Below are 20005 nucleotides of genomic sequence, written 5' to 3'. Positions count from 1 at the left end.
TAACTTCATTCACACTAACCTTAATATTTCTCTTACAAATCTCTGTCCTGTTAACAGTAGACTGTGTAAGCTTTGCTTGTGCCCAGTTAGACGCTAGTAGGTTGTGGTTAAGGACAAGTATCTGATTTTCATGCAGACACATTTCAGGGAGGTCAATGAGGGACAGGGAAGAATGGATATGTGGAATTTTATATGAATTACTGCATTGTTTCCTGTCTGCTTTAGGTATATGTGTGCATATTTACACATGGTTACTCTTCTCCTCTAATACCTCAGTGTCTTGGGCCAGGACCCCACTGTGCTGAGGCTGTTCTAAAAAGCCTTCCTGGGTTTGAAAGCCAAAATTAATGGGATGTATGGGATCGCAGCCAATCTAAATTTAGTTTTCGCCATATGTATTGCACTGTCACAAAAATAATTTCATTTTTCCTTTTTTTTTTTTTTTTTTGCTTCGGTTTTTAGTTTTGTTCACTTCCCAGTTCTCAAGCATTAACATTATTGTGCAATACCTGGACAATGACGAGTGAGGAGATATTTCTTTAAAGACAGCTGTTTTCAATAAATACTTATTTCATGACATTTTTACTGAGCTTAGGTTTTTCAAAAGGTGTATTTACATCTTCCTTTTGAGCAAATTTACATAGGCAACTGTTCCTTTCAATATCAGGTATTATGGCTATCTTCCTCAAAACTTGTTCCACTATACATGTTTTACCATTCTTTTTTCTCTTTTCAAAACATGAGGTTATTTTAGAAATTATGTATAAGCTACTGAATACTAATATATGCATGTTTTATTTAATAAGCATTGGGAATTTTTATGGGTACAACAGAAGGAAAAGGGCTCAGTGATTTTTGCTGTCTTGTAACATGCCTGACTATAACCTTGGGGAAGAATTTTGGTTTGGCCTTCCAAAAATGAAGATTATCAGCCTTTGCAAGTATTTGAGGTGGGTAGGTTGAAATCCTAAAAACATTGCCTTTGCAGTTAAGAGCCTGACTTTGAAAGCCTAGGCTGAGAGGTTGAAAGCTGGGATGATAAATACATGAGCATTTGCTAGCAAAGCGAACTTCTCGTTGATATGATTGAGGAGTGGAAGGGTTTCTGTGGAAATTTTTTTTAGAAATTATTGACCAGAGCAAGCTGCCTATGATTCCTATCCAACAGTTTATTTTTAAAAGGAAATGCAACTGCAAGCATCCAGTTTAAGAACAAGACATTCTTAGAGCTGAACAGAAAGAAAATAATCCTATTTCTTTGGATTTAAATGTAAAATAACGGTGCTTTTTGTGTGCTTGTGCATGTCTGCCTTAGTAGCTGCAGCTTCTATGATACATCAGTGACTGGATCTGCTGGTGCTGATGGTACTTGAGCCACAGCAACATTTTGTTTCTACCATCAATGAGAATTGTTACAACTAGCCTAACGATAACTTCCTGTAGAATATTCCTTTAAGGGCATGACTCCTCCTGTGATGAGTCTCAAACAAATACTGACTTTATTTTAGAAAGTGTCAAAAAACCTGTAAAAGTATGATCCTGGAAACATGGTAGAAACTTCTAATTTTTCTTTTGTTTTAGAAGGACACTTTTTTTACTTTGATAAGTCAAAATTAATTTGGTTTTAAATTTCAAACTCGTTATTAACTTAATCCTTAACTAAAACATTGTTTGGTGGCTGTAGCAAATTAGTTCACACATTTAAAGAAGGTCTAATGAAGGATTCTGACCTGGAAATCACATCAGGCATAATAACTGGTTTTAATCCACATGTCCTGCCTCCTCTCATTCATTTTATGTAAATCGGACTTGAACTGACATTAGAAAGTTCAAACACTTTCAACTATGCTTCAATATGAGTAGGCATTTCTTTAGCCAATAGTTGGACTCAAACTATTAAAAAAAATCTAATATCTTACAAAGAAAAAAGATGGCTTTATATAGAAAGGCTATAGCAAATTAAGAAGCTTTGGCATTGTTTTAAAGGAATAACATAATAAACCTTCTTGAGGATGGCACTTTAGAAATAGTTTTATTAACTTATATTTGCAAACCTCCTTTCTGAATTATTCAATATACTTCTTGTTCATCACTGGAAAACTATTTTCTTCATGTTTTTGAGTAGGTATTACTTATCTCTTCTTTCTTCCTTTGGTTTTCCCCCCTACTTTCTATTTTCCCCCTACTCTTATCCATGCTACTTAAGACAAATTCAATATTATTACTTCATACCAGGCTGGGATTGGGGGTCCAGGGATTTAAACACACACCCTCTTTTGGAGGAAGATAGCACAAATATAATTGTTGAAGACATTTCTTATATAGATCAGTTATTTCAGCATAGGTAATTTTTGGACATAAATTTCTAATACTTTTCATTAAACTTGTTGCATAATGTGCCCTGACCTATTACAGTGGAAAAGCAGAAACTATTTATAATAAAGTATTTCATTATGCTTTTCTCATATTTCTTGTTGCTTGAATAAATTTGCAAGCTGAAATAACAAGCATCTCTCCCCCCACTGCCTCAACAGAGGTAAACATTTTTAGATGCATCCAAAATAAATTTGGAGCACTGTAATTGGTAGCTATTTTGGGTCTGATCTATCAAAATCATTGACATTTTGCCATTGATTTCCATGAGAAGTCACTTCATCAGTGCTATCACTGTAATAAAAATAAGTACTTGTTATGAAGTGGGCCAGCACAAAAGAGTTTTTCAACATCATAACAAATATAAATATGCAGTTTCTATGTTGTCTCACACAATCTGATCATTGAATCTGTATGTTTGAAATAATTGGGAAAGCAGGTCAGTGAACAACTCAAAACAATGTTCATGTGCAAGCATTCTTTCTAGTTTATAAACAAGATTTTCTTCTATAGGTTGTTTAGATGGATTCACTGAATCTGCCATTTGTACTTACTTGTCCAATAGCAGCATCTTTGAAGAAACAGTGGAAATATAATTTAATCTGATTATTGCTTCTGTTTCCAAGACTAATTAGCTCTCAAGTACATTGTGGCTTCCTCTAGATATTACTTTATTTGGTGGTGGGAGAGGACTTATATTCTAATCAGAACTAGACATCACTGGCCCCTGTAGTTCTTCATGTCTTAATTCACTGTTCATAGTCTTTTTCCCTTTCTGGACCAGAATAGGTCTTCACAGGTGCCTGCTGCTACCAGTCATAAATTAATCTGAAAAGAAGTATTGTAGAGGAAACTATAAATGGTCTGAATGCATTACTAGTTTACTAGCATCACTCACTTGCTGCACAGGAGAGCCAAGATAGGACCACAGTATTACAGATCTTCATACAGATTGTTTCATGGAATGATGATAGCTCTTGTGCAAAGTATCACTGACCTTCAGAGCAGAGGTCATACCATTACAAGCCTTGTGTTTCAGAAGTCGTAACTGAGACTTGAGTCAGACTAGTCTATGCCTTCTCAGAAAGGTGAGAGCACATACTGAGTCAATCAAGATCATTTGCTTTAACTTGTATTTTTCATCTTTGCTTTCTGAAGGGAGCATAGTAGCTGATCTAGAAATGCACACAATGTCGAGCAACAGAAGAGCATTTGTGAACATGTTGCAATAGTCTGAACATTCCTTGAGTTCATAGCATCTTCCTTCTCTCAATACAAAAGTCTTTAAATTATCCTATGTCCATGTCACTGCCTTTGAAATAGCCTCGCTATCTGCATGTAATGCTATCTCTTTACAAAGAGTCTCTGAAACATTCATTACAGTTGGTTTCCACTGATTAAAAAAAAAAATAAAATTGTTAAGATATTTATGAAGTCCTTGCGATAGAATATTACAGTGATAGGTTTCCAGTGGCAATGGCACCTTCTGTGCTAACAGTTTCCAGACTAATATGCAAACTTCAGAATTTCAAGTATGCAAGGCAACCATCTCTTACAGAGCACTAGGCATTTTAGTAAAATATATCTAGCTTTTGTAAAGCCATTCACCTGGGAGGACTTATGTTCTTTGTAGCCTCACATTCTTCTTCTCTGCCTTCCGTTGCTGTGTCTACAGGGCAAGCAGGATCAGCATGATGACCCAGCTGATTAATCTGCTAAACCTAATGACATTTTTTCTATTGGATCTGTGAGTGGCTCTATCTATCCCTAAAGCTTCTGGTCATTGGAAGAGGGATGCAGCGCTCAGTTGAGGGAGCTGAAGGCTAATAACATAATAACATATAATAATAACATCCTCATAGAGAAGCTCAAGAAGTGTGGGTTGGATGAGTGGACAGTGAGGTGGATTGAGAACTGGCTGAACGGCAGGGCTCAGAGGGTTCTGATTGGCAGGGCAGAGTCCAGTTGGAGGCCGGTAGTTAGTGGAGTTCCCCAGGGCTCAGTACTCGGCCCACTCTTTTTCAACTTGTTCATCAATGACCTGGACGAGGGGACAGAGTGTACCATTAGCAAGTTTGCTGATGACACAAAACTGGGAGGAGTGGCTGATATGCCAGAAGGCTGTGCTGCCATTCAGTGGGACCTGGACAGGCTGGAGAGTTGGGCAGAGAGGATCATGATGAAATTCAACAAGGGCAAGTGTCGGGTGCTGCACCTGGGGAGGTCGAACCCCGTGCACCAGTACAGGCTGGGGGCTGACCTGCTGAAAAGCAGCTCTGCCGAGAGGGACCTCAGAGTCCTGGTGGATGACAAGCTGACCATGAGCCAGCAGTGTGCCCTTGTTGCCAAGAAGGCCAATGATATCCTGGGGTGTATTAAGAGGAGTGTGGCCAGCAGGTGGAGGGAGGTTATCCTCCCCCTCTACTCTGCCCTGAGGAGACCCCACCTGGAGTACTGTGTCCAGTTCTGGGCTCCCCAGTTCAAGAAAGATGAGGAACTCCTAGAAAGAGTCCAGAGGAGGGCAATAAAGATGATGAGGGGACTGGAGCATCTCCCCTATGAGGAAAGGCTGAGAGAGTTGGGCTTGTTCAGCCTGAAGAAGAGAAGACTGAGAGGGGACCTCATCAACACATACAAATATCTTAAGGGTAGATGTCACGAGGACGGAGCCAGACTCTTTGGAGTGGTGCCCAGGTACAGGACAAGGGGCAATGGGTACAAACTGAAACATAAGAGGTTTCAGTTGAATATGAGGAAAAACTTCTTTCCTTTGAGGGTGACAGAGCACTGGAACAGGCTGCCCAGGGGGGTTGTGAAGTCTCCTTCTCTGGAGATATTCAAAGCCCGCCTGGACGAAGTCCTATGTAACATGCTCTAGGTGAACCTGCAGGGGGGTTGGACTAGATGATCTCCCGAGGTCCCTTCCAACCCTTGCAATTCTGCGCGATTCTGTGATTCTGTGACTAGTGATTAGATCAGCATAGAATGGAACTGCATCTTGGTCAGGACCTGCATACCTTACTAAACAGACACAGAGCAAAAGCAAATAGTAATGTGCTCTTGACTAAGACCTTTCCTCTCCACAGAAAGTGAAACCATGTTTTCTGTGACCAGCAAATCACATTGCTTTACCCCTAGACTTTCAAAACAAGCGACGGATTTTTCTTCCTGTCTCTTCATTACTAGGCCATACCTCTTGCCCTCTCCAGTCTTTCAAACTTGAGGAGAAGGTGCGCAAGAGGGAGAAGCTGTCTGCACGTGTTGAATGTCTTGGTGTGACCATTCACTGCCTAATGACTGACACTTCTTTTGTGCATCATACTGACATCTGCATGGCGATTCATTTTGCTTCTACCACACCATTACGTATAAGGAGTGGGGAATGGCTAAATGTTTCCAAATTGCTTGTCAACCTTTTAATCTGTAGCTGTTGGTTCTGTTAATGGATAAGCAACCTGCTGTGAACCTTTCTTATTAAAAAGGCTTGTAACACAGACAGCTGACAGTATTACTTGAATTTATACCTTTCATTTCAAGGCAATGTCAGAAAAAAAGTCTTGCTTGTTTTCTGCTAACTAGAATGATAGCCTCTTGTATAATAAAATATTAAACTCTGCATTCGGATAAAATTTTATTTGAACCTAAGAAATACCATCTTTCAGCAGCAACAAGAGAATAGTGCTGAAAGTCTGTTTGTCCTCTGGTCAAAAATCTTGTTGATAGCTATTTTATAGTACACAGAATAATGGCTGGTATTGTTAACTTTTTATAGGTAGCATGAAGAGTTGGCATTTTCAGAAATGACCAGCAAATCTGATGCCTTGATTTTTGTATAACTAGTTTAAAATGTGTTTTACAGCAGTGTCAACTATACCTCTAAAATGTTCCAATGTTCCCACTCACGAACATTAGTCCCTTCTTTTTTTCTCTTAATTCTTCTGTTTGTTTCTTCATCAGAATGAAAATACACGTGGTTTTCACATGTGACTTCTAAATGTGAAAGTTTTCATGTTTCATGACTGCAAAGGCAATTTCCTTGTCAAGTACAATCATGCATTTTGTGACTAAAATTTGTTATATCTGTAGTTCCTTGTCCTTACTAACAAACAGGAATTTTATTCCTTTTCAGCAATTGTGCTATAAACTATGCTGTAATTGTTTATATTTGTCTGACTGATATTTACAGCCAAAGTCCTCCCTTGAGGTTAGGCCCAAAACTGTCTTTGTTACTTTAAATATCAGAGCTTAGTTAATTTCTCCTGCTGTTATGCACAGCTGGCACAGCAGAAAATGATGCTCATTTTTTTTATATAGCCTCTGTATTTATACACTTATTTTCTTGGGACTATAGAAATAATGACAGATCTTAGCTATACAACCTTTGCAGATAGGAGGAGTTTGGGAATTGCAGTTTATAGACCAGTCAATGTGACGGGACGCTCTGTTCCTGCTGTTTGGGCTGTGGCCCTGCGCAGCAAATAGTGAGAGAGGGGAGTAGTAGGCACGTCGGTAGCCTTGTAACGAAGATTTTCGTATGAAAAATTTTCCTGGCTTTCAGTTCCTATTGCTAGGGCAGTTCTTCACCCTGTTCACCTGTGACTGTTTAGTGTAAAATCCCCTACAGGATGGGCATGTAATTACAGGATTTAGAAAGTTGAAGGGAAAGGCAAGGGTTGCAGGTAGAGGGGAAATAAGAGAGCAAAAAGTTAGAGGCAAAAGGTAGTGAGACATAAAATACATTAGATAATTTGTATCACTGTTAAGTACTGGAATCATGTCTGATGGCCTGTGATTCACAAAGATTAATAGCTCAGAAGATTAATAATGTATTACCTAATCAAACAAGTGCATAATAATCCTCAAAGGCTGTATATTATTCTTACTGCTCAGGATAGAAAAAAAACCCAAACCAAAACATTAGTATTGTCCCTTAATTCCCAAGATCTTTTTATAATGAATCTAGCATCTCTAGGTGTTCTACTGAAAGTAACTCTTGAAAGATTTGAATGTAATTGTTTCCACGAGGAATTATTTAGCTAAAATAGATGTAGCTAATGAATTTTAATTGCTCTCTTTACTTTTATTTTAATAACTTTCTAACATATCTATGGATAGTTATAAAATTCATGACCATTTAAACACAAAGACAAGTTACACCATGCTAAACAACCCAATGTTCCCTCGCCTGTTTCATCCCAAAACAAAAATGGCACCATGCTGACTGCAGTTTGGCACAAGTGGATGCTCAGAGGCAAAGCATCTTTACCCTGCCTTGTGACTTCTCTGATTCTGGTCAGAACCTGCCCTTCAGCAGAGCGAGAATAGCTTCTGTGGTACTTCTCCTGCACCCAGAGGGAGAGAGACAGAGAGGAGAAGGAATAGTTACCAAATACATGATAGAAAGAATGAAGGTAACCTATCTGCAGGTTGTACAAAATAAGCTTGTAGAATCTTGACCTGGATTATGAAGAAGACACAGCTATTGAACCTAAACTGGGCAGATAGAGGAGAACTCCATATATGTAGCTGGGTGAAAAAAAAGTTTCTGTTGTACCAGAGCTATTAAATGCTTTCCTCAATTCTCGCCTAATTCTTAGGAGCATGGATTCCTCTGTGATCAGTAGGGGCTGGTGAGCATTTTCCAAAGGCTGGGTGGGTTGGTTCACGACAGAGGTAGCCAAAATTCCAAACTCCTAGTGATGAAATTTAGGTGAGCTTAATCTAGTTCTTTGCATCTTTTGTCTTTATAAATCCTTATCAACAGTGAATCTGAGTCTTTAAAGAGCTCTTAGTGCTTGTGTATATTATATATACATTCCTGCACAATCTCCCACTCCAGATTCACACAGTGTCTTGTTAGTAATGTTTCTTTGATTCGTTGAAGATTTCTTAAGGGACTATAGTAAACACTGGTTTTTTTTTCCCAAACTTTGAGTAATATCAACATTGCTTAGACCTTGAGTTAAATCAGTGGTACACAGAGCATAAAGGATCTTTGATCCTGTTGTGAGGAAACTGTAGCACATAAAAATATATTTTGGGTGAGGTTAAGCATTATTGTTGCTCTTTGTGCCACCAGCTGGTTAGGGTATATGGAGGAGGGGAATAGGGTAACATTTCACACACCCTAATGTTAAACTTCTGAGTGAGATTGTATTACCTGGGCTTTTGGTTTTTATGTTTGTCATAACATAGCAAGTAGTTTCAATTGGAAAGTAATCAGTTAAGGCAGCATTACAAGTTAATTAGCTGTTCTGAGTCTCTATGATCTACGCTTTGAAAGAATACTTCCCTATTTCATTTTATACTCATAAAATTTTAAATTTTTAATGCCTGTTGTAGAGGTTTTGTTGTTTTATTTGGCATGCAGTGAGGGGAGAGGGTAAGCAAGGAAATTACCTATAACTAACAATAATAATGAGTGTGTCAGAGAGAAAACTGTACTTTGTCTCTTAAAATCTACCTACAGTTCTTCAGATTTCTCTTCCTTTTCTATGTAAGGAATTGTAATTTCCACTATACTAAAGGAGCACACAGACACCAGTGAGAATATGGCCCTATTTGTACTAAAGTTAGCTAGCCTACACAGTCAAATTTATATTAAAGGAAGCATAGCTTTGTGCAATACATCAGAACTTTCCAAATGCTCCGATGCTGGCAACAGCGCTGATTTCCTCCCCCCGTTTTGTATTACGGGAGGAAGCCATTACTGGGATGGACAGGTGATGAAATCAGAAATGTTTAACATGGGGTGATCGCCAGTGGGCTGGACGCTTTGCCTTGGCATAGCTGTCACAGAGGTTCAGTCCTTGCACTAGATACCAGACGTACAGAGAGGTGTGAGGTCCTCCTCCAAAGAGCTCAGTCGATAGCCTTTGTGTTATAACACTGGGGTGGGACTTCATTGGTATACAAAGGGAAGCCCCGCCACGAAATAGAGCATAGGATTTGATTATAATGGATCAAAACCAAATTAATTAGTAATTAAAAAATAACACAGACTGGATCTTGACAATGTGCAAGTATTGGCTTTTTGGTAGCATGGCAAAGTTAATGAAGCCAAAGGGATGGAGCAGAGTAACAGGGGGATTAATAGTGCTGTCCACCAAATAGAAAAAAGAAAATATGTCTTAGGAAAAGCCTGTTTGTTTTCATTAATATCCATTTGAAAGCTGAGTATCCACAAGGAGATCTTGGAAAAATAGGGGGCATTTTTTGCTTGTACTTCTGTGTTCATCTGGAGCAGAGCAACACAAAGCAGAGCAGTAGCTTTAGCTTGCTTTTAAATACAAATGAAATTAAAATTTGGTTTCCCAAGGAAATATCAAAATGTGCTGATGGTTAGAAGGAACAAACTTATGTCTTCTGTCTCATAAAAATAAGGTATTATGTTTAATTTTATGATAGAACTGCATCAAGTAGCTTTTTTTAATTAATAACTGACTTAGTTCAGTGAACAAAATTAGCATTAAGCACATATAAAAGGCCAATGAATGAGTATTTTAACACAAATATTTACCTTGACTAGGAAATAGGTTTTAAAGTGGAAATATTCTTTTAGATTCAGAGTACATGAAGGGGACTGATGTTTTTCTTTCTTCTCAGAAAATGTTTTGCAACATGAGAGCTTCACAGCAAAGAGCATCTCAGATTTTCATCTAATGCTCTCACTCCCCTTCCTCCGTCCCACCCAAACCCCCCACCATTAACACAATACCTTGCCATTAACACAATATCTTTATCACACCACTACACACAATCTCAGTATCACACCATTAACACAATATCTTAACTGCAGAGAAGTAGTGGAAGAAATAGCCAGCTTTTAACATAAAGAGAATAGATGCCAACACTGCTATTAATTTCTGTTCGCTAGATAATAAAGCTCTTATTTTTTCATTTCAAGGATGAGGCCACAATGGGAGCCTTTGTGTGTAACAAAGTACATGCAGACTAGGTTCTGGTGAAATATCAGAACACTGATTAGGTGTAGTGAGAAGAAAGAGGAAATGTGTCCTGGGATGTGTTCAGGCACCGCTGAATAACCAGGAAGAATGATCAGAGCTACAATACGAAATTATTAAAGTTTCAGCAGATATAACTGAATGTGTAAAATTCAGTAATCCTTGATAATTTATAATGTTTTAATGCCTCACTCTGAAACTGTTTTACATAATCTTTTAATTAGCACCCTTCTTGGCTTTTGTGAGAAAATGTAAATGGCCTAAAGATTTCTGATGAGCGTGAGCATTATAAACATGAAAAAAAGAAAATCCAGGATATTTCTGCTGATGGTGCAATACAGAAAGCCTAATTCAAACAATGATTTATTAACTGCTGAAAATTAATAACTTTTTTAATACCTTTGAAAATTTTCTTTTTAAAAAGCTTATCTCAGACTTTCTTCTGTTGTTATAAAACCCTAGAGGAACTCAAATATTTTAGACTGTAATAAACATCAGAGGTGATTTTCAGAAAAGCAGAATTAGGCTTCTGAATCTAAAACCTAAAGTCTACCTTTAGAGTCAGTGGAAGAAAAGGGGGGGTCTTGTATGCAGCAACTCAGAATACCTGTTGGCCAAATGCCTCCACAGTCGGGGTGTGGAATCCCCCTGTGAAGGTCCCTGTTAATGCAAACTCTGTAATAATTCATGTTAAGGCAACATTGTCATGAATGGGGCTTGCCCATCAAATCCACTAATCTTTCCTTGTTTTTGTTTGAAAACAAAAGGACCTAGATTTTGTTTGGAGCAGATCAAAAAGAGGCATGGAGCAAGGCTTCTCCTTGACCAATGTCTGATCTTTCACTGGAAATTATACCATTCTTTCTGTTTAGGTCTTAAGGTTGTTAGTGATGACTGAAATTACTAAAATATTTTCTCCAACTCTGCTACGTATGATAAGTTATGATATAGATTTCCATTTCAGTAAGATCAGATTTGCTGATTGGTAACAATATGATACCCTTACCTAAAGTTTTTGCTTCTAAAAATAAATAAATATGATTTTGCTGGCACTTTCCTCCATATACTTTTATTTCTATAGACAAAAAAGGCCAATTTATTTTTCAGTCTGCAAAAGAGATTTGTTCTTTCAGTTCAAAAAGGCTTTTTTATAGCATCATTGTTTTCTTGAATAATTGGAATGAAGAAAGCAAAGCTCCTTCAGTATTGACTACATTTTAAATTTGCTTGGATCACTAAATTGGTCAATGGTTTCTTTGAGGAACACCTTCAGTTATGTTATTGCCCAGTGTCTCTAATGTTTGTGTGTTTTCAGTTTGAGTATACATATAACATACTTGTAATTTGTTTATCCTCGTGGTAAAAAAATTCTGAGGACTTTTACAGATACATTTTGTCTTACGCCCATCTGTCTCATTGCTATATTTTCCTTTATATCCATTCTTGATAGGCCATGAAGTTTTGTTTTCTGGAGTCCACTTTTGCCTTCCTTTTTTAGCTGTGGAAAAATTGTATGTAGCTATGTGTTGCATGTATAAATCTATGCCTTTAAAAAGCATAATTATTAAAGAAACCCTTTTTAAGTAAAAGTGCAAGAAATTTTGTCTCATGATAATCTTTGGAGAAGTCACTTAAGCTTTCTCGGGTAACCACTGATTCTCATATTTAAACCTATGTAGACCACTGATAGATTCATTTCATGTAGAGTAAAAGTTTGAATCTTGTGGTTCATAAATCAAGGCCATCAGAAAATCATTATTTGAAAGTCTACTGGAAGTTGTATAGATTGTCTGTGCTTCAGAAAATCCCATGTCCTGTGAAGCATTACAGGAACAATCAACATTTAAACTGCCAACATCTCCACATGTTTAAATGTTCTGTTGTCTCATCATAAATCATTTCAGAAATAAGCATTTTTAATCCTTTTAGTATACATTTTCAATTAAAAGATCCTGTTGTAAAATAGAAGTGTTCTTCTGTCTTAGGAAACAAAAATAGCAGATTTAGAAATATCTGTATACTGTTCAGATCCCAGTCTCTAAGCACATATTTTTGATTCACAAAATCTTTTGTAAAGGGCCTTCCAGAGGTCCCTTTCAATGTATAGTATTCTACAGTAAACAAAAACCAAGTAAATGTATTGGTCATTTATATGCTTTTATTTAAGAAATTTTACATTTTTAAAAAATAGAACTTTCATCACTTGACACTTCTAAGCTTGTATTTTCTATAATTTTGCAAAACCTTGCATGAAACTGCAAAGTGATTTGCAGATGATAACAGACAATGAACATCACAAAACTTCGTTATTTCAGATCATGGTGCTCTTTCTTTGTTTTCTTCTAAACCTTCAGTGATGTTAAGCAGGCAGATTTCTTCAGGTGTGGGCCAAATGCTGAAATAATGAGGAAGCTGGTCTGCAAGGTGCTGATATTTTTCAAAGGCAATTATACACAAGATTGATCGTACTTGCACAGCATACCGAGACAGCTGCTTGTTTGCTTTTTTTGTTTTTTAAATTAGGGGATTTAAAATAATAAAAATTGATTTCTGTGGGAAGTTGACCTACCCGTATCCAAGGTTTTAACAGTCAATTTAAAAAATGCACTATTATTTTGTATAACACAACTGTAAACAAAATAATTAAAAACTTACTTATATGAGTCATACTTACAGCATGCTATAGTACCCTATTCCACATGCGTAAAACTGCAATGGTGAGCAAATACTATTTTTCATAACAGATGATGATGTGTAGATTGTTTATACTTGAGGCTTTAGGGCCCAGAAAGTATTCCTTTGTCTCTGGAGAGAGAATATGAGTCAAGGAGCTATGGTTCACAGCAATTTGGCTCACAGTATGTTCCATTTCTAATGACTTCTGTTCTTCCGTATCATCTAGCATAGCCAGAACCGCTCACTTACTATTTACAGAGCACAGTTTGGATTGCATCAAAGAGAGCTTCCGCTCATCAAGCTGTTTCCTGGTATTAATTTAGCTCTTCCTCCCTACATCTGTAGCTGAAGCAAGTTTCTGTAGTGCTTAAACTAAGGCTGGAAATAAGTCAAAAAGCTTCTAGACTTCTCAAGAAACCTTTATTTTATTTTATTTTTTTAAACACAAGGCTTACCTGAACACTGGAGGGCAATGCAAGAGATATTTGAAGACTTCTGGTAACAAATGAGTCCCAAAGGTTTAAGTTTGAAGAGCTACCTTGTACACCAGTAGCAAGTTCCATTTCAAGGTGGATGGATTGAGTGAAGCGGGCTTTGGGAGGTGACAGTGTTCTTCCTACCTGTGCTCAAGGCTGAGCAGGCTTAAGAGCTGATGTGACTGGCGGACAGTTGCAGCAGTCTCTCAGTCTAGTCCAGCTGTTCTGTTTTGACTGGATTCATGTGCTGACTGATGGCTTCTAAGTCACTTTTATCCAGATAATAAGAGGCTGAGAACAAAGAGTCGTTGACCCAGTGGATGCTCAAGGTTCTCAGATACCAAAAGACAGCTGGCTAGAAGCTAGGTCTCGCACCAGCCTTTCTGAACTTCCCAGCTTTCTTGGAGGCAATTTCACAATGGTCTTAGGCTGATCTGAGACTATCCCACCGCTGATAAAGGCATGTCCCTCTCCTTGCTTCATGTACAACTTTGCCAGCTCTGCATGGCCGGACTGAGTGGTAAATCATATCCATTTACTAATTGAGGTGAACAGCAAAAAGAAAAAAAACCCACCCCAAAACAGGCTGGATCTGCAACTGACTTTTCATATGACAAAAAGCATAGTTCCTGTAGACTTGCTGGGTATCCTGCATACACATACTGGCAACAGATGATTCGGCCCTATTTGTAAGTTTTCAGCTTACCTTAGCCCTCAATGAGCATTATGCTATTAAGATACTACACATTCTTACCTGAAAAATGCATTTATGTAATAGGCTTAGACTGATGGGAATTTTAGGGGAAGCTTAATGAGTCATTTGAATACTGAGATTAGAAGGTGATTGCTGTAACTCTTGTAACTGTGTCTAAGAAGATAATATTTATTATCTGTTAATAAACCTGTGCATTGCTTTTCTTTAATGCATAGATTTCCTTTCTGTCTCTAAGATGAATGGAAACTCTCTTCCAACTAGCTAGGCTGACTCCTAGCTAATCCTCCTGCAACTCTCTGTGTTGGTCTTGTAGCTGTGTATTTTTTTCTTCCTGGCCAAAAATCTACACTTCAGCTTAACTTTGAAGTGCCTGTAAAAGTATCACTGGATAAAGCATGTCCTTTGCAGATTTTGAACAATTAAGTTATTCAAAAAATGGTACAGGCTAATAAAGTAAATCTACTGTTTAGAATTTTTTAGCTTGCTGATTTCATCACTTGTAACAATTTGAAGCAATACGAAAGATGTACAGTTTCGTTGTCAGAACCATCATTCTGTGAAAAAAGGGAATGAATAAATTTTAATTTTTTTTGTATCAGAACACCTTCTATGACTTGAAGTGATTATGATAAAAAAAAAAACAACCAATCCCATGTGAATATGTTGGTGTTTATTTTTCTTAAAGTTACTTTAAAATAACAGTTTTTTAAAAAAAGGGACAGTCTATCTGCTATCACACCGATGTTGAAAAATATTCCTACCATACGATTTTTACTCAGCTTTATCTGGTACAAATAACTCCAAGTTCTTACAACAGTGCAAGTAATAAAAGAAAAATTTACCAGTATGTGTTGCAAGTTATTCCCCAGTCAATATATCTGTGCATAACTAGAGTAACAGTGTCCACTGCTGGCAAATCAGGTAATTGCACTGCACATTAGAGCAATATGCTGTTGAAGTGTTTCGATGAGTTAAGTTTTGACTGTGAGATATTTCGTAGTTTAGGTTTGTAGGACTGTACTGTAAAATCAGGTCACTATGTTAGGAGCATTCACGCTATAACTGCTAATAATAAATGCTGTGGTATTTGAACTAATAGCCAGGAATATTGGCACCATAATAAGAGCAGGTATTGCAATCTTTTTTTCCAGGACTTAAAAATAGTTGTAGTATTCATTATATTCTAGCTGTTGCATCTTCAAAATAAAGAAAAATATAGTAAAAGTCTATTTAGGTAAGTAACGAGACAGGCAAGCAGTTTAGGTCAAAGCATTAATTGGTGGGTTTGCTAGATTTTTCTTAAACATATAAATGAAGTATAGAAGAAATCAATGTTTCTATTATGGAAGAAGTAAAAGGGAAATGTGCAGCTTGACATAGTAATGGTAATGATGAAGCTAGGATTGAAGTAGACTGATTATCAGAGAGGAGGAGAAAAGGCTGGTATCTAAAAAGTTATTTTAATCAATATTCTTCTGGTGGTTTTTTGTAGTAGATATTATTTCTTTGCATCTGATGCTTAACGATACTGTGTCAGTACAAAGAAAATCTTTTAGTCAAAGAAAATAATACAGAGCAAAAGAAACATTAAGGGGAAAAAAGCAAAAGTTGCTTCCTATGTTAATATAAACTGCATTATCATGTCAGATACTCCTGAATATCTAGCTTAACTAAAAAGAAGCTAAGGCATACTCATTTTCAGAGATTTATATCTGTTGTTAATTTACTCTGTTCAATAGAAATAGTAGAAAATGCACTGAATTTCCTGTTTGTCTGGTAAGAGGGAAAAACAGCAAGTGGCTTTCTTTAGAAAACATTAGTAGTTTCTGAACCCCAGAGGAAGGGATAGTCCTTTATGAAAAATCTCAGAGGAGATCAAGGCTCACCCTATGGATGAATGTGGCATTAGCCAGTGTTGTTCTATAGCTACCTTTTCTCCCTTCAGAGACTTACCTCGTCCTGCTTAGGACCCAGAGAAATACTTTATTACCTTGCCTCTGGAAGAATAAAAGAATGGGATTTTAGGTTTCAGGGCTTTTTTTCTTGCAAGTGTCTTCAAAATAGTATCAAATGGATTGCAAACCAAAAGTTATCTGAAAATAAATGGTAGAAGAACTGTAAACAAAGACAGATGACTATCAAAAAGTTCCTCTGCCAAATTAATTACACTGCCAATTTTAGGTTAGGTAGATAGCGGAAAAGAAGGCTCTTTTTTTCTAAATTATTCGCCAGGGAGTGTCCTTCACGCTTTCTTCCACCACAAAGTGGTATTGTGGCTGTGTGTGTGCGTATGTATGCACGCAAGTGCGCAGACAGCCATGTTCCAATCCTTCCTGTCACTGGTGTCAATCACTTTCTATACTTATAGGATTACTGGATGTATTTTGGGGGGGATCATGCTTCTGCTTCTCAAGGTAGTAATTTATGTATGTCTCGGCTCATCCTGTCTTTTCTGTTCAGCATTTTATTATATTGGATATAATGTGCTTTTCTCCTGGATCTCTGTGAGATGACCAAAATCCAACACCTCCTTTGTTCTTAAAGTCCAGAAATATAACCCAGTTTTTCTCACATTTTCATGTGTTTCATATGTATGCTTCATACCTGTTCTGAAGAAAGCAAGAAACCCTTATGTAAAGTTTAAAATTAATATTTTTGCGGACTTCAGAAAAACACTGTCAGTAAGCTTGTGCTATCTAGTTTTTATATATATATATACATATACATACACACAAACATATATATGTATCTTGGATGGCGTTTTGGGTTTCCTAATAATTTAAGACAGAAGATATAGGTTCCATGGCTAAGCTGGGATTTACATGTCATATCATGTATCATGCGCAGACAAGTTATTCACTTTTAAATAAATTATAAAATAGCTCCTTACCAACTGCCCCAAACTGTCATAAATGCAAAAATGCTCACATACACATATGTGTAAAAATTTCTTGTGAATTTTTACATATTCATGCATTTTGTACTTGCATTTATTGTGTGTTGTGTGTATGCGCTGATATTATTTATTTCATTAACAAAAAGACTAAAGGATTTGATTCCTCTATGCAGATACCAGATGGAAAGTGAACATGTAATGAACCCATGAATATTGTGATGCAATGTCAAAGTCTATGACAGGAACAATCCCCTATGTGTATGCTGGTAAACATTCCCCAAATCACTGTTATCCACAGAGCTGATTTTGGTTTTCCTTATAGTTTGAAATTTTCATATTGATGGCCATTTTTCTGTAAGCAATAGCTTTTTTCTAGAATTTGCACAGCAAAAATCAATGTGTTTTTAGGATAATATTTGTGATGATTCCAGTCAAGAGGCTGCGAGTAAGTTCACTGCAATCTCCTTAACTGTTTTCCTGTTCTAGGAGTAGGAAATACCCTCACAGGAGAGTATTGTCATGCAGGTATAACAGCTTACATACTGTCATGCCCCGCCAGCTGCACTGACTCCAGAGGAAGTTTGCTGTAGAGACTGAATTTTTCAGGAATGGCGTCCCTTTCGTTTCTGTAGAACAAAATGAAGCAGATTCACATTACAGGGACTTTCAGCTACTTGGGTGAATAATAGCAAAGCCTGTTGCATGTTTCAGAAGTCGGGCAAAACAGAAAGAAGCCCTGCTGTGGCTAGATAAGTAAATGCAACAGATGTTTTAAGCTGTGTGTATGAGAAATTAATGAAGAAGCTCTCCATGCTGTTTGTAGCTCTCTAAATCTTAAACTGCTCTGTGCATCTGCGTGGACTAGAGATGCGGTGGTGGGGGTTGGTTGTTTTTCTTTAACGGAAGTCATTGTTCTGGCTTGTGTCACGGGAGCCTCATCTCAAGCACTCTGGTGGCAGATCTTCTGCTGTTAGCTTCAGTGGGAGCAAAATAAATGGCAATGTGTTTCTGCTGTTAGTAATTAAGAATCTCTCTTTAAGGGGATAACTTTTTATTTAAAGTTAAAATCATATATATGTGTTGCTGCAGAAACCACAATGTGTTTCATTTTTAATTACTTTTATGTATTTTGTCCCTGAAAGTGACCTTGATTATTTTTTTGTCATTGTTGTTAGCTGTTGTTTAAAAGAGATTTGTCGGAGATAAGTTTTGGGCCTGGGCGGGCTACCCTGGAGAGCCTCACATGATCTGCATGCTGTTCAGATTCTCCTGTCAATCCAGCTGATTTCTTTTGTTCACCTGGTCCTAAAAGAAGTGGTATCAGAAGCAGAGGACAAACAAGGGGAAAACTAGGAATACTCATGAAAGATGTCACCGGAGGTGTGCTAGTAGTTAGGAGCTGTAATCATGTGTCTTCCCTTGCTGAAAGATCAATTCTTAAAAATAGCATAAGAATCTCCATTCACTTTTCCCTGTTGAAGAATGAAGGGTTAGCCGGTGGAACTGACTATGAAACTCTAAGCAATTAAAGTAGGTATTTTCCTTGATGGGGCACAATTCGTGAGACTCATTACTACAGTATAATCAATGCTAAATTTAAGGGAAGGAGGAAATCAAAGTCAAAAAAGAAAAAGCAAAAACAAGCAATTTGAGAATGATGTAATTTCTAAAGAATAAGCCAATATCTATTCAGTGCTGTCATATTGGTCATCTACAAGACAATTTTTTTCAGTTCCATTAAATGAACTTGAATCCTTACTAGTGTAGAGGTACTCAGTCCTTTGAGTTGAAGACACATCCCAGGTAATGTCTGAAAGAAATGTCACCAGTCAATGCAGAACAGATACTGCACCAGCTAAGCCATTGGTTCTGAGCTGGTATAATCATTACTTCTTTAGATCTTATGTAATTTAATGTTTACGTTTTCATAGTTCTCTGCATAACCAGTCATCTAATGTAGGATTTCCTTGCATGGTGTACTAATTTATTCTGGCATATACATTAATTATGTTTTAATGGTTCTCCTACTAACTTGGATACATAAGGTTGAGTAAGTCCAAAGCCTGTGAAGAAGCTGGCTAAAATATGTGTAGGCCTTTAAACAACATACTGGAAGCTTACTCTTGTCTTATTTCAAGGGATTCACTAGACCAGTTTAAACAATTGACTACATACGACCTCCTATGTATTCAGAAAATTTTAATAGGTATGAGTTTCACTCCTTGAGTGCATCAGAATTTATAAACAAGTATTTTTTCACTTCTTATGCATACCTTGCAATTGTTTTGCCTGAATTGGTACTTTTACCCCTAGAGCAGTTTTTCCAGTTTGAATGGAAGTTTAAGGAGTAAAGTTGCTCTTTACAACTATAGCACACACCATCTAAAAAAAAAGAAAAAGCCTCTTCAGGGACACAGAATGATCTTCAGTTCTTTAGAATCTGGAAGAACATCTAGATTTGCAATACTTTACTAACGATTTCTAGCATATACGATAGGTTGACTTCACAGCATCATATTCTAGAGTATTTAACTGTTGGCAAGCAGGTGCAATAAAAACTTTATTAGAGCTCATGAAACTAAAACATGTTTAGCAGCAATGTAATAACCTGGCATTTTACACTTCTAAAAAATCTATGCTTGTAAGGACTTTGGGGTATTTTTCTTGGGGATTGATTTTATTTGTTTTGGTTTTGATAGGAGGAATGGTTTCAGGATATCTGGGAGGAGAAAATGTGGGTGGAGTATGTGTATGTGGGAACATACCTGTAGAAAGACATTTTTGTTTATATTGAAATGGTTTGTGAAAGGCAGAACTCTGTAGCATTTTCATGCTGCATTGACCAAAAATGACTCTGTAGCTTGTAACTCTCTCCAACCTAATGCAAAATATACAAGTGGGAAAA

At 37.1% G+C, this 20005-nt stretch overlaps 1 protein-coding gene across 2 annotated transcripts in view; it reads left to right on the top strand.

The window, feature by feature from the left end:
• Positions 1-20005, top strand: part of FGF14 (fibroblast growth factor 14) — a 412461-nt gene that overhangs the window by 252047 nt on the left and 140409 nt on the right. The gene's annotated exons all lie outside the window — the stretch shown is intronic.

This window comes from Egretta garzetta, unplaced genomic scaffold, assembly GCF_000687185.1.
Source record: "Egretta garzetta isolate BGI_Z169 unplaced genomic scaffold, ASM68718v1 scaffold548, whole genome shotgun sequence".
NCBI classification, from domain to species: Eukaryota; Metazoa; Chordata; class Aves; order Pelecaniformes; family Ardeidae; genus Egretta; species Egretta garzetta.
Note: the sequence above shows the minus strand (reverse complement) of the source record. Positions and strands in the feature narration are given on the sequence as shown.